This window comes from Vigna radiata, chromosome 8 (assembly GCF_000741045.1).
Source record: "Vigna radiata var. radiata cultivar VC1973A chromosome 8, Vradiata_ver6, whole genome shotgun sequence".
In the NCBI taxonomy this organism is placed as follows: domain Eukaryota; kingdom Viridiplantae; phylum Streptophyta; class Magnoliopsida; order Fabales; family Fabaceae; genus Vigna; species Vigna radiata.
In genome coordinates this window covers 12,269,098-12,282,853 of record NC_028358.1, presented here as the reverse complement: position 1 = coordinate 12,282,853, position 13,756 = coordinate 12,269,098, and the positions used below count along the sequence as shown (strand labels likewise).

The window sequence follows — 13,756 nt, the reverse complement described above, 5'->3', positions numbered from 1 at the left end:
TCATCCGTCGTCGCTACCTCCCGGGCTGCTCCCTCCACTGCTGACCAGTCCGAGTTCATCTACCTCACCTGGCTCCGCTCCAAATTCGATGAGTTCCTCAAGTCACTCCTTGACATTCTTGCCTAGCCATAGTGTGACGAGACGCTGAAGGAACTCGTGTTGGATACACTCATGGAGTTCGTGATGGTGGCCAATGGCAGCACCTTCCACTCTGCTTTGTGCCGCAAACTTCTCCTTTGTGTTGTGCGTTATGACAATTTTGTTGATAAGTGTTGTTATTGTTGTTTCGATCTGACTTCCACTAGTCTGGCTACGTTTGTTGTGGATCTTATGGATTCGAAGTATTTCAAATATATTGATGTTCGGTATGGTTGTTATGCTGACATTGTTTTTCTACACCAATTATTCGTTCATTTCACTTAATTTTATCATGGTTCTTTTATATTATTATGATTTATGGAATTTGTTAGTCCTTAATTCACTGACACGATGTTCTTGTTGATTTTTACCTGAGCGAGTGTTTTGTGAATAACTCTTGTTGGTTATGGGGTTTTGTTTGTTTGTTGAATTATCAAGTTACTTGGTGCAACTATTTTGCTGTAGCATGTCAAATAGTCCTTAATTCCCTTTTGTTTTTGTTAGATTTTTGAAAAATAATATTAATACCGGGTTTTTGCTTTGTTGCTTTCTGGAAGAAGCTTGCTCGAAGACTTCTCTTTGACAAGAGTGCCAATGATGATCACGAGAGAAGTATTTTGACAAAATTGAAGCAACAATGTGGTTGACAGTTTACCTTAAAGATGGAAGGGATGGTCAGCCTTTTTCTATTGTTTGTAAACATAAGCTGAAATACTATGATGAACTTTTTTGGATGGTTGACAAGAAAAATTAAATGCTTTCCCTCTCTTACCAGGTTACAGATTTGACATTGGCAAAGGAGAATAAAAAAAGTTACAAAGTTTTTTATCTCAATCTTCCTGCAGAAATGGTAATCTAGATCTTCTTGATATAAAGCATCTGGTGCTCAGTTTTTTATTCTACATTACCGATATGGTTTTAACTTCATGTATATGTGATCTTTTATCAAGTGATAAGAATTAAGTAGTTTTCTTATACTTGTATTGAATCTATGTAAGTGCTCTGCTGGAAGCCCAACAATGGCAAAGAATGTGCATCCTATTCATTCCATTCTGTCTGAACTTCTCTCAGTTAAGTTGTTCGATTTGGCTGCAGGTGTGGTGAGAAGAAATCAAAGAGAAGGAGAAGGGGAATAAATAATTATGTTCTTGACGTAAGCTAATTCTCTAAAAACATTTATGTTTCCTTATAACTATTTGATACTTATATTATATTGTTCGCCAGTTTAATGCCTGAGATAAGTAAAGGTTTATTACATGTATTAGATGTTGAGAATTAGTCATTCTAACTTAATTTAAGTTTTTAACAGTTTATTTTGGTTTATAAAGAAAATTATACTATTCATTTTCAATTGTTATTTTTTTGCTCCTACCAAAATGTCAAAAAACTTAAATTGCTCCTAAGTAATTGAGACAAACAAAATGTGCTACTCTCCAACACTACCTTCATAATGCTAGTTAGACTGGCAATAAATGGCAATAAAAGGTAGGATTCCCCTTCACAAACACCAAAACCCAAGAAATGATATAGTCTTTGTTACCTTGTCAAAGATAAAGTGATATCATGACAAAAACTGAAGAAAGGTTTTTGGTATGCTTCTCTAGCCTTTATGTTGTTAAATTAACAAATCCAGTTCTTTATAAATAGACGAGCGATTGCAAGCTATTTTGTCCTAAAGTCTAGCCTGGAGAATATTCTGTTAGTTACAATCATGGTAAGAATGTAGGGGTACAAGTAATAAATACATGACAACATTCATTGCAGCTTGGCATAGTTTATGGTATTACATGTCAGTTGAAAATAAAGTGTCCAAGTTTAGGATAATGGATAAGCATATTAAGTTTGTTCATGATTCATACACCATAACCATTTTGAATTTATTTTTATGCTGTCATAATTTTTACTATGTTTGCTGTTAGAATAGTTTAGTTAGATTATGCAAATTGTTTAAAACTGTTTCACACAGGACCTAGACATGAATACGTGTCCAGATCTCTGGACCATGTGCCAATTGAAAAATTCCAAAATCATGTTCAGAATCAAATGTGTTGTCAAGTCAATCATACAGCAGTCAAGCTTCATTCATTTAAGTTGGTATTGCTAATAGTTAGTGATTATTCTATTTTGTATATAAGGTCTGATTTCATGTATCTTGTCTTTGTCTAGTCCTGCTTTCAAGATCAATGAAGCTGCACATAAATCAACTAAAACGGAAAGGATGAGGATCCTTAGGTCTACGAGTTCCACTAGAAAGGTTACCTCAAAATCTTATATGATTATTTTTGCTAATGAGATTGTTTGTTCAATTTGAAACATTTTACTGATGAATCCAACTTTTAGAAATGTGAAGCAGCACAGGTGAGTTCTCATTACTTTTTAGACATTTTTTTAAAACATCATTAGATGGAAGCTAGTTGTTTTTAAAACTGAATTCTATTTGATTATTTTTTTATATATTATTTACAAAATGCGAGTACATGTAATTGAGTTTATTTTATTAATTTTTTTTATATTATTTCAGCAAGCTCGTGATGCAAATGAGNCAGAGTCTCCTTTGGATACAAGACAATCATCTGATGGAAGTAACATTTAGGAANTTTATGATATTGTTTTAGGATAAAACTAGACCTATTTATTATGAATGGAGTAACATTTCTTTATTTGTAACTACTTCTAAGATGAGATTACATTGACTTCTAGTCTATCTTGATGTGATTATACAATTGTTTCTCAATTTATTTTTCTAAATTTCTTTCTATCCAGGGGCTTTTGTTGTATGGTATCATTTTATATTCAAAGGAATAATATTTGTTTGGTATTTAATAATTTTAAAAAGAAATTAAATTTATTTAATTTTGAAATTGAAAAAAAAAGAAGCTAATGGAAATAGATAGTTATTATATATTTTAATAATCAACAAACAAAAAAAATATTATATATTTTAATAATCATCAAACAAAAAAGTGACAAAAATATAAAGGAGGTTAAAAACCCCCTTAAAATAATAGTCAGTAATAGAGGAGGTTTTTACCCTGTGGAAAAAAACCTCCGCAAATTGAATGTGATACCAGGGGGCGAAAAAAACCCCCGTAGATAGTTTGTGGCGACTCAAACTGCGGGGGTTTGAAAAACCCCCGGAATTCATTTAGCGGAGGGTAAAAACCCCCGCAAATCGAAAAAAAAAAAAACCCTTTAAATAAGCTTTTTTTTGTAGTGTATGTTGAATTCTATAAGGGCTTTGACGTATTAAATTTCAACCATAAGCCAAAGAGTTACCCCTACTTCATTCATTTTTCTTTTGAACCACCAATAATAGGTCGAATTCTGTAGGGGCTTCGATGTATTATTTGTCAACCAAAAGTTTCCCCTTTTTAATTTGAGCGAAATTTGACAACCATCACATGTAATCTTTCTTTCATTTGATACAAATTAAATTTGACGATCATCACATGTAATCTTTCTTTCATTTGATACAAATGCTTGTTAATTAACTACTTTATGTATGATTTTCGTTTGTTTTGACCGATTATTTTCGTGTTCTTGTCCTTCATAGGCACATTCTGCTTTCTCTCTCATTGGTGGAAACACTTTATTCCAATGAACCCACCTTTTGAAGGTTAGTTTTCGTTTTCATTTTCGTTTTGAAGAACTTATTTGTTGGACTTGTTTGTTGTTTTTTTTTGTTGAATTTATTTGTTGTTATTTGGTTGAACTTGTTTGTTTGTGTGTTTATTGTTGTTGTTGCTTGATTGAACTTGTTTGTTGTTTGTTATTGTTGTTTGTTGTCGATACTATACTACACGTTCATAGTTCATGCTCTATAAAATACATAAAACTAAAATTTGTTGCTTTTCTGCTTTTCAGGTCTCGTAGAGTTGTAAAAAAGGATCACAATTAATTACCAAAAACAAAAGAAAGATTCTTAACATCGAATATTGACAAAATTCGCCGTCAATTTGAAGAACGTCAATTTAACGTTTCTCGATATGACGTCGACCTCGAATTCAACATGAAAGGCCAAAAAACAACGATGTTATACGATATTTTTATACTAGTGCTTGCTACTACAAACTATTTTTTTTCTCCTCCAAGTTACAAGATTCCCTCATATAAAAGTAAAGTATCCAGAGGTAGATCTTTTATCACCTTTAAAACCTGTCCAATTTGCATCAGTGTACCCTTGTACCTTTAAGTTTCCATGACTTAAGAACAAAATTACTTTTTTTGGAGTGAACTTCAAATATCTTAAAATCCTTTTAACAATATCCATATGAAGGTTTCATGGGTCATGCATAAATTGACTAATAACACTCAATGCATAGGTAATATCTAGACGTGTATAGGACAAAGAAATTAATTTTCCTACCAGCCTTTGGCATCTCCCTCTGTCTATGCTTGCTGAATTTGAGCATTGAAAGAGTTTATGATTTTGTTCAATTGGTGTATCAACTGGTTTACTCCAAAGCCACCTAATTTCTGATAGTAAGTCAATAGCATAGGAAATTACCATGTTTTGATTTAGGTACTTCAATACCCAAAAAGTATTTAAGGTTTCCAAGTTGTTTCATCTCAAATTTAGATGCAAGGTATTATGGTAAACTAGAAATCTCGTATTGGTCATTTATTGTAACAATCATGTCACCTACATGTATAATCAAAGTTGTAATTTTTCTTTTTCCTCTCTTCAAAAATAAGGTGTGATCAGAGTTACTTGCTCTATAGCCAAAATCCTTCATAGACTTGGTAAACCTTCCAAACCATTATCTTGGGGATTGTTTTAATCCATACAACTTCTTTAATCTATAAACCTTCATTCCAATTGAATCTGTCATGCCTAATGGAGAATCCATATAAATTTCTTCTAAAATTTCTCCATGTACGAAAGCATTTTTCACATCAAATTGTAGAAGAGGCTAATCTTGATTTGCTTCTAGTGACAGAAGTATTCTCACAATGTTGAGCTTCGTAACCGATGCAAACGTCTCTTGGTAATCAAAACCATATGATTAAATGTAACCTTAAGCCACAAATCGTGCTTTATACCTCTCAATACATTCATCAGCTTTATGCTTAATTGTAAATTCAAATTTATAACCCACATTTTCTTCCTTCTTGGTAAGGACACAAGATCCCAAGTGTTATTTTTTTCTAAAGTTGTCATCTCATCAATCATTGCTCTAGTCCATCTAGGATATGCTAAAGCTTCCTGTACATCATTAGAAATAGAAATTGAACATAATTGAGATGCAAATGATGCATATGACTGAGATAACCTGTGAGATGAAACATATTTACTAATAGGATATTTAACTTGGGCTTGGAGGTCTGGTTCATATATAGTTGAAGGTTGACCACAATTATAACGAAGTGGAAGATTATACTAAACAATAGTAGATTCGGTGTTTGATGTGCTGGTGGTCTCACCCAGACAAGAATCAATTTCATGATCGGTTTATCTAAATTAGTATTATCAAGGGTAGGACCAAGATAAACAATTTCATGATTAGTTTCATCTAAACTAGTATTATTAGAGATAGGATTAGAAGGTACCTCTAAAGAGTCAAGCCGAACCTGTGGGAAGATTGAGCCAATTGGTTATGATCAGAACACACTGTATTATCCTTAAAAGAAGTGTTCATATCTAGGATTGGCTCACTTCCTATAGAATAATCCTCACACGATAATTTATCTTCACAATAAAATTTTATAACTGAGACATCAAACATACTAAAATCATGATTATGCACTTCACTTTCATTGCCTCCCTCCCTGAACTGTAGAATCAACATAAAAAAAATTTATGCTCATTAAATGTCACATCCATAGAGATAAAAAATTTCATTGATGGTGGATGGTAAGCACGATAATCTTTTTTAGTTTATCCATACCCAACAAACACACATTTGATAGCTCATTCTCCAAGCTTTGTAAGTTGATGTGGGTGTAAGTGAACATATATGACACATCCAAAAATATGAGGTGGTAAATAAACTATGGGAGGAAGGATACAATGATCAAACAACAAATCTAAAGGTCTTCGAAAGTTAAGAACACAGGAATTAGTTTGATTAATTAAATAAATTGCAGAGCTATAACAACCTCACCGCATAAATAAGATGGGACTTTACCAACTATCAAAAGTGATCTTGTCACCTCTAATATATGTTTATTTTTGCTCTCAGCCACTCCATTTTGTTGTGGTGAATAAGGACATGTAGTTTGATGCAAGATGCCTTTAGAGTTCATGAACTCTATTAATTTAGTCTTAAAATATTCTCCTTCATTGTCTAATCAAATGACCTTAATAAATGTGTTAAATTGTGTAACGATCATATGATGGAAGGAATGAACCACATCACACACATCAATTTTATGTTTAAGAAGAAACACCCAGGTTACCCTAGTTCCATTGTCGCAACCGAGATCGCGACGGGATGACCGAAAATAAACGGGTTTAAGAAAAAAATATTTAGGAAGTAGCCACCTCAATTTATTTTGGAAAAACTGTGGAAAACCATAAAATGAAACATGGTCTACAAAGACTGGATTTTTTGTTCGGGAATCGATTACATGTAAGAAAGGTATTAAAACTATACTACACCTGCCCAAAAGTAGTACATTTAATTAATTGCAAAACTTTTTTTTTTGTTTTATGGCCCGACAATGATTGATCTCGCTCCTACGTATTCTCATTCAGAATGAGAAATTAGGGTTATGTAGTTCTTTTAAGAAAATGTTTGTTTAACAATGTTAACATTTTTTTATTTTGAAGATTTTTTTTTTTGTATTTTTTGGTATTTTAAAATGGTGGGAAATGGGAAAGAAACAAGTACTAGGCCGACGCGAACTGCACAAGAGTACTTATATTTTTAAAATAATAATTAATTATTTATAAAATAAATAAGGACTAGGAAGATGCAGAAGATCACACGAGTACTTTATTTTATGATTTATTAATTTTTTTATATAGGAAAATATCCCATAAGCAAATATTCTTTATTTTTTGGAATTGCTTATTTAATATATTTTTTTTCAGAAAATTTGCAAAATATCACAACACGAGGGATCTAACCAATACCAAAAGAAATGTGGGAAGACATTTTTTTTAGGATTTTAAAAACAGGCTACTTATGTGTAATAAAAATAACGCCTGTAAAAGAAATATGTCAAAGTACAATCAAAAGAGAAAAAATATGTGGAGGTTACATAACATCTGAGCTTTTAGTAATTCCTTAATTCTTCTTAAGCAATTGTCATTGACAAAGCCCCTTTTACATGAGAACTTATCATTCGCTATATTTTTTTCTCTCTTTCTATGTTTCTATCTCTATTATTTTTGTATACCTTTCTATATTTTTTTTCTCTCCCTTTCTTTTATGAAAGGATCCGTATTTATATATTTTGGAAAACAGGTAGGCTTCTTTTTACACCAAGAGGGGGGGGGTGTTAATTGTTGGTTTATCAAAATCAAAGTCTTTTTGCAATCTTGAAATCAAAGTATAAAACTTTTCAAACTTTCTTGAAATGCATGTAATGAAATTTCGTGTGCAGCGGAAAAACGTAGTTGACTGCGCAAATAGTAAAGTCGACTGTAAGTAAAACTGCAGGGATAAAGAAAATCAAAAACTGGTTTTTATACTGGTTCGGCCAACAATGCCTACATCCAGTGTCCTTCCAACTCAAGAAGCAAATACACTATAATGGTTGCGGTTTTTACAACAAGAAATTTATAGAAGACCTTCACGTCAATAATATAAATCTCCTCTCTAACCCTTAACTAAACTATAGGCAGCAAACACACAAAGACTTGCAGCAAGATGTCCCCTCTCCTACAATCTGCCAAACACCACTTTAAGCAATCCTCAAAGTGAACAAGACTTTACGAGTCTATCCCCTATAATCATAATAGGTCCAATGCAACAATCTTCAAGGATGCCAAGCCAGAATCTTGATCAACTAGAAACACATTTACTGTGCAGAATGTGATCAAGCAATGTGTGCGCAGTCAGTCTCCCTTTGAATCTCTTTCAGGAAAGATCACCACCGTCTTCTTGGAGAATTCTTGAGCTCTAAGATAAGAGATGTCAATCTGAAATAGAAAGGAAATTGTTAGATCATCAAAATTCTCTGAACATTTTCGTGTTCAGCTAATTTATAGATTTCTGTTTAAACAGACATTCTCTGAGTCGAAGAAGCTACTAATGCAGTCGACTAAGTTATGACAGTTATAACAGTTCAATCAAACTGGTAGCATTCAGTTAACCAAAATAAAAACTCATTTAATATAGTTGACCTACTATTCAATGCTCAAATAACTTTTGAAAATATAGCCATTAGAGTACAAGAGCATAACAGAATTTCAAATCAATCAACTAATGCAGTCGAATATGTAACGCACATAGTCGACTTTGACAAGTAAGATCATTTTGAAATTCTTTTCTTCTGAAAATCTCACAAAGCACTGATTCTCAAAATTTGTACAAAGACTTTAGCATAGTCGAATCAATTAATGGTGGAGTCAACTTTATTGCAGCTTTGTCACACAATTATAAGTTCATAAAAGTGCTTGTGGTTTTCGTGCATTAAAACATGTGCAATGCATCCAGAAATGATGTAACAATTACAAGCTCAATATGTATGCATTCACATAGCAATACAACACATAAACATGTTCAACAAATATATCAAACATTTAGCATAAGAACATGTAACACACCAACAACATATGTGTGTTATTAAGAAATGTGTTGTCATCATCAAAAACCAGAGTGATATAGATATTGTGTTGTCAACAATATCAACAATCTCGCCTTTTTTGATGATGCACAACCATGATTAATAACCAACCATGTTTGTACAATCAAATATGCAAAAAAAAGTAGCAAAAGATATAACACAATTCAAATACACTACATGCAGCATATCCAGTCAGCAAAATATCAAGCAGAATATGAGACAGAAAAACATTCTCCCCCTTTCATAAAGCTTTCATAAATCCTCTCCCCCTTTGTGCATTAACAAAAAAGGAGTGCTCTAGATATTTATGCTGATACTCAAACAGAGATGCATCATAAAAAAAATGTGCAATTTTTCAAAATGCAATGATGCTCCCCCTATCACATTTAATCACATGTATAAGATAACTTCCCTTGAAATGCAGGCATGTGAAGAAAAAAGTGTAAAATGTAATACTCCCCCTGTCATTATGCATTGATATCAAAACCAGATCAGATGCACAATGCAGTACAGATAGATATAGTATACAATCAGTAATGCACAGAGTTGTACCAAGGAAAAGATATCAAACAATTTAGTTATGCAATGATACAAACTTCAACAATCTCACAATATTATCTCAAGCAGGATTTGCAAAAACAATTTAGATCAAAGATAATTGCAGATAATCAAGATAAAGTAATCAATCAACGAAATGAATTTAGATCAAATTCCAGAATTGAATTTATAACCCTGTTCTGAGCAGTCGATTGAATTATTCTTCCAGTCGAATACATTGCTTCTCAATGATGTTGAATTCCACTTGTAGTTTCCAAAGTAATGTTTTTCCTGCAAAACCTTTCAAAGATCTCAATACATTTTCTGGTCAACACACTTTCCAGCCTCATCAAGATCCAAATAACAGTTGGTTGCCATTGGAGTTGTAGCCTCCTTGTAGTCCAGCTTTTTAAATTTCTTCAGCAAATCGTTCCAGTACTTGGATTGGTGAATAAATGTTCCATCTTTAGTTTGCTTGACTTGTAGACCAAGGAAGTATGTCAGTTCTCCCATCACGGACATTTCAAACTCTTCCTACATAATCTTTGAAAATTCTTTGCACAGCATAAAGTTAGTTGAACCGAAAATAATATCATCATCATATATTTGGACATATAGTTTATCCTTGTTTAAACTCTTGATGAACAGAGTTGAGTCGACTTTGCCCCTTGAAAATCCTTTCTTTTTAAGAAATTCACTTAACCGTTCATACGATCTTGGAGCTTGCTTTAAGCCATATAGAGCTTTTCTCAGTTTGTAAACATGGTCAGGATGTTCAAAGTCTTCAAATCCCAGTGGTTGTTCCACATAAACCTCTTCCTTATTGCTTCCAGTCTGGCTACAGGAGCATAGGTTTCATCATAGTCGATTCCTTCTTCCTGACAGTAGCCTTTTGCAACTAGTCTTGCCTTGTTCTTTATGATATCACTAGCGTCATCCATTTTGTTTCGAAATACCCTCTTTGTACCTATAATTTGTAGGTCAGGTCTTCTGGGTGTAAGTTCCCATACATTATTTCTTCTAAATTGGTTCAACTCTTCTTGCATAGCCATCATCCAATTTTCATCATTTAATGCCTCTTCTACTTTCTTTGGCTTTAATTTGGATACATAGGCAACATTCATGCAGAATTAATTTAATTGCCTTCTTGTGGATACGCCTCTTGAGATGTCACCAATAATGTTGTCAGTAAAAACATTTCTTGGTACTCTCCATTCTTTAGTCGATTCCGTTCTGGGAGAGTCGACTTGTTCATTACTATTCTCCTTGTCAGTGGGTTCATCAGGCACTTCTTCTTCTCTTGCTGAATTTTCATCTTCTTCAGTTAAGTCCTTGACATGTTTAGATACATTAGGAGCCATGATAAACTCATCAAAAGCAACATGAATGGATTCCTCAACATTCATAGTCCTTTTATTGTACATGCGGTAAGTTTTGCTGTTTAAAGAATAACCTATGAAAATAACTTCATCTGCTTTGGAGTCAAACTTGTCGAGGTTCTCTTTTCCATTATTCAGCACAAAACATTTGCTTCCAAAGATTCTCAAATGTGAGATGTTTGGACTTCTTCCTCTCAGAAACTCATAGGGAGTTAGCTTTAATATTGACCTTACGATAGTTCTTTTTAGCACATAACAGGCAGTACTAACAGCCTGCCCAAGAATACGTTGGCATATCTCTGTCATTTAGCATTGATCTTGCAAGTTCCTCAAGAGCTCTATTTTTCCTTTCAACAACTCTATTTTGCTGTGGAGTTCTAGGTGCTGTGAAGTTGTGAGCAATTCCCATTTCAGCTAGATAATCATCGAAATCCTTGTTCTGGAATTCTCCTCCGTGGTCACTTCTGATAGAAAGTATCTCTCTTTGAAATCATCTAATAGACTATATAAGAAAATCAAGCTAGCATCTCATAAAAACGAAAGTCCATCTCTTGTATATCACTAAGGCTAAAAGAAGTTTTTATTCAAATATAGTGTTATCCCAAGTAAATCTTTTTAAAGAATATATTGTTTAATGAATGATCGTTAAACGTTGTAGTCTTTTAATGAAACAACTTATGTTGATACCATCTCATAATTATACATGCTAGCTATTATGTTTTATCAAACAATGCATTTATGAATAACATGACAAATGACAAATGATAATGTGCTTTGATGCTTGTATACTTTGTTTCTTGATATTTATGCAGATCACTAAAGTAGAAAGATATGATAAAAATCACTACACCCAAGAAAAAAACATTGTGATAGAAGAAGAACATTATGAGAAAAAAGTCTGACTCCTATAAAGTAGACTAAAACCTGACTTTCCATCTAAAGGCTACCTACTCTCCTTGTGTCAACTTCCTTGTTTAACAGTCATCTTTCAAAAGAAGCTATATATAGAAGAAAACTTGTAGAGAAGAAAAAAAAAAGAAGAATAACAATGTAAAAAGGATAATATAATAATGAATTCACACTAGTAAAAAATAGGGATTATACAACGCACATTATGCCACGGTTCACCAGAAACCGCAGCATAATGCTACGCAGTGGCAATTTTGTAAATAAATCGAACTTAGATGCCGCGGTTCCCCACTTAACCGCGGCATATACCCCAGTCAACCAACCCCTTTGACGCCACGTCAGGAAAAAAAATTTAATAACAAGGGAATATGTCGCGGTTCTCTGACCAACCGCGACATATATCCCTGTAACCTCCTAACATGCCCCATCAGTCAGCCTCTCCAATAAATTGGCAGGGGCTGAATGATGGGGAATGTGAGAAGGTAGCAGGGGGAATAGGTCGCGGTTGCTCAGAGAACCGCGGCATATTCCCTGTGCTACCTCTGACATTCCCCAAAAGGCAATTGGGAAGGCAGTTGGGGGATTCTAAACGTTGGGGTATATGCCGCGGATGACCAGAGAACCGCGGCCTATACCTTGATCTGAGTAATTTTTAGAAATTTTAGAGATTATGTCGCGGTTGGGCACTGAACCGCGGCATATAGGTTAAAAAAAATTTCAAAAATGCCATTATGAATTATTTTTTTTTAAATGCATAGGCCGCGGTTAAGTGTAGAACCGCGGCATATTATGCTTTATGCCGTGGTTAAGTGTAGAATCGCGGCAGATTCTCTTCTGAAGGTTAAAAAAAACTAAACAGTTTCATCTTCTCCACGCGATTTTGATGCATTTCTCTCTGCCTCTACATTACGCGAAAACGCCACTTCGTTGCGCCATCTTCATCTTTGTCGCCGCGTCATTCCCGCCGTCCGTCGCGCCCTCTGCCGTCGCGCCCTCCGCCGTCGCGCAAGTCCTCCGCCGCACCGCTGCTTCTCCGCCGCCCCGCTCCTTCTCTGTCGCGCCCTTCTTCTCCCGCCGTGCAAAATTTCTTTGCGAAGAGAACCATAAGCAGGTATGGGAGCTAACCTGGTTTGATGTTTGATTGCTTGTAATGAATATTCTTTAATTGATTTCAATTAGTTTTATGCGTGATAGGTGATTGTGTGAGTGTGTGAGTGAGGAACAAAATTGCCCATTTGCTATTTAGGCTCTGCATGATAGTTTGATTGTATGAAATTGCTATTTTGACTGTGCATGAGAGACTAAGCCACGACCATGAAATCCCATATTTACAAATTTCAAAAATATTCGGAAAAGTATTAGGCCATTTTTATGATATTTATTAAAAAATATATATTTTGAAATCTATACCTAATTTTCATATTTTAAGAATGTTAGTATATATTTGTAGATTTATATGTAAGGATATTTTTGAAAGTTCTCATATGTAATTATCATATGTAATTATGTATGATTGTATGACTCAATTGATTATATGATAGAATTGATAATTTTATATAGAAAATTGTATAATTGTAATTTTGTAAAATTTAGGAATGGATCGAAATTGGATTAATTTACCACGTATTGGTGTTGAGTACGAGAGAGGTGTAGAGGAATTTATACAATTTGCGCAACGTAATGAGGGGAGAAGTGATGATGAAGTGAAGTTTAGATGTCCTTGTGTGAACTGTTTGAATGGGAGAAAGTTGAACGCAACCCAAATTAGAGAACATCTTATCTGTGATGGTTTCCTAAGATGTTATACAACATGGATATGGCACGGCAAAGAAATATACTTTCCGACTGACTCGCAAACTGAAAATGTTACTGACTCCACCATGGAAGAAGATCGACCGGATGAAGACAAATTGGAGGACATGATCCGCGATGTTGGCGCAGAATATTTTTCCAAAGCTCATGTGTATGACACGATGTCCACTGATGCGGAAACACCTTTGTATATCGGTTCAACTAAGTTCACACGTTTGTCAGCTGTGTTAAGGCTCATGAATTTG

At 34.0% G+C, this 13,756-nt stretch overlaps 1 long non-coding RNA gene across 1 annotated transcript; it reads left to right on the top strand.

The window, feature by feature from the left end:
• Positions 1-404: 404 nt before the first annotated feature.
• LOC106771765 lies at positions 405-2,815 on the top strand. The gene is made up of 5 exons (XR_002669092.1): positions 405-812; positions 914-988; positions 1,234-1,291; positions 2,305-2,496; positions 2,660-2,815. It is a non-coding gene; the product is annotated as an uncharacterized LOC106771765 (long non-coding RNA).
• Positions 2,816-13,756: the final 10,941 nt, after the last annotated feature.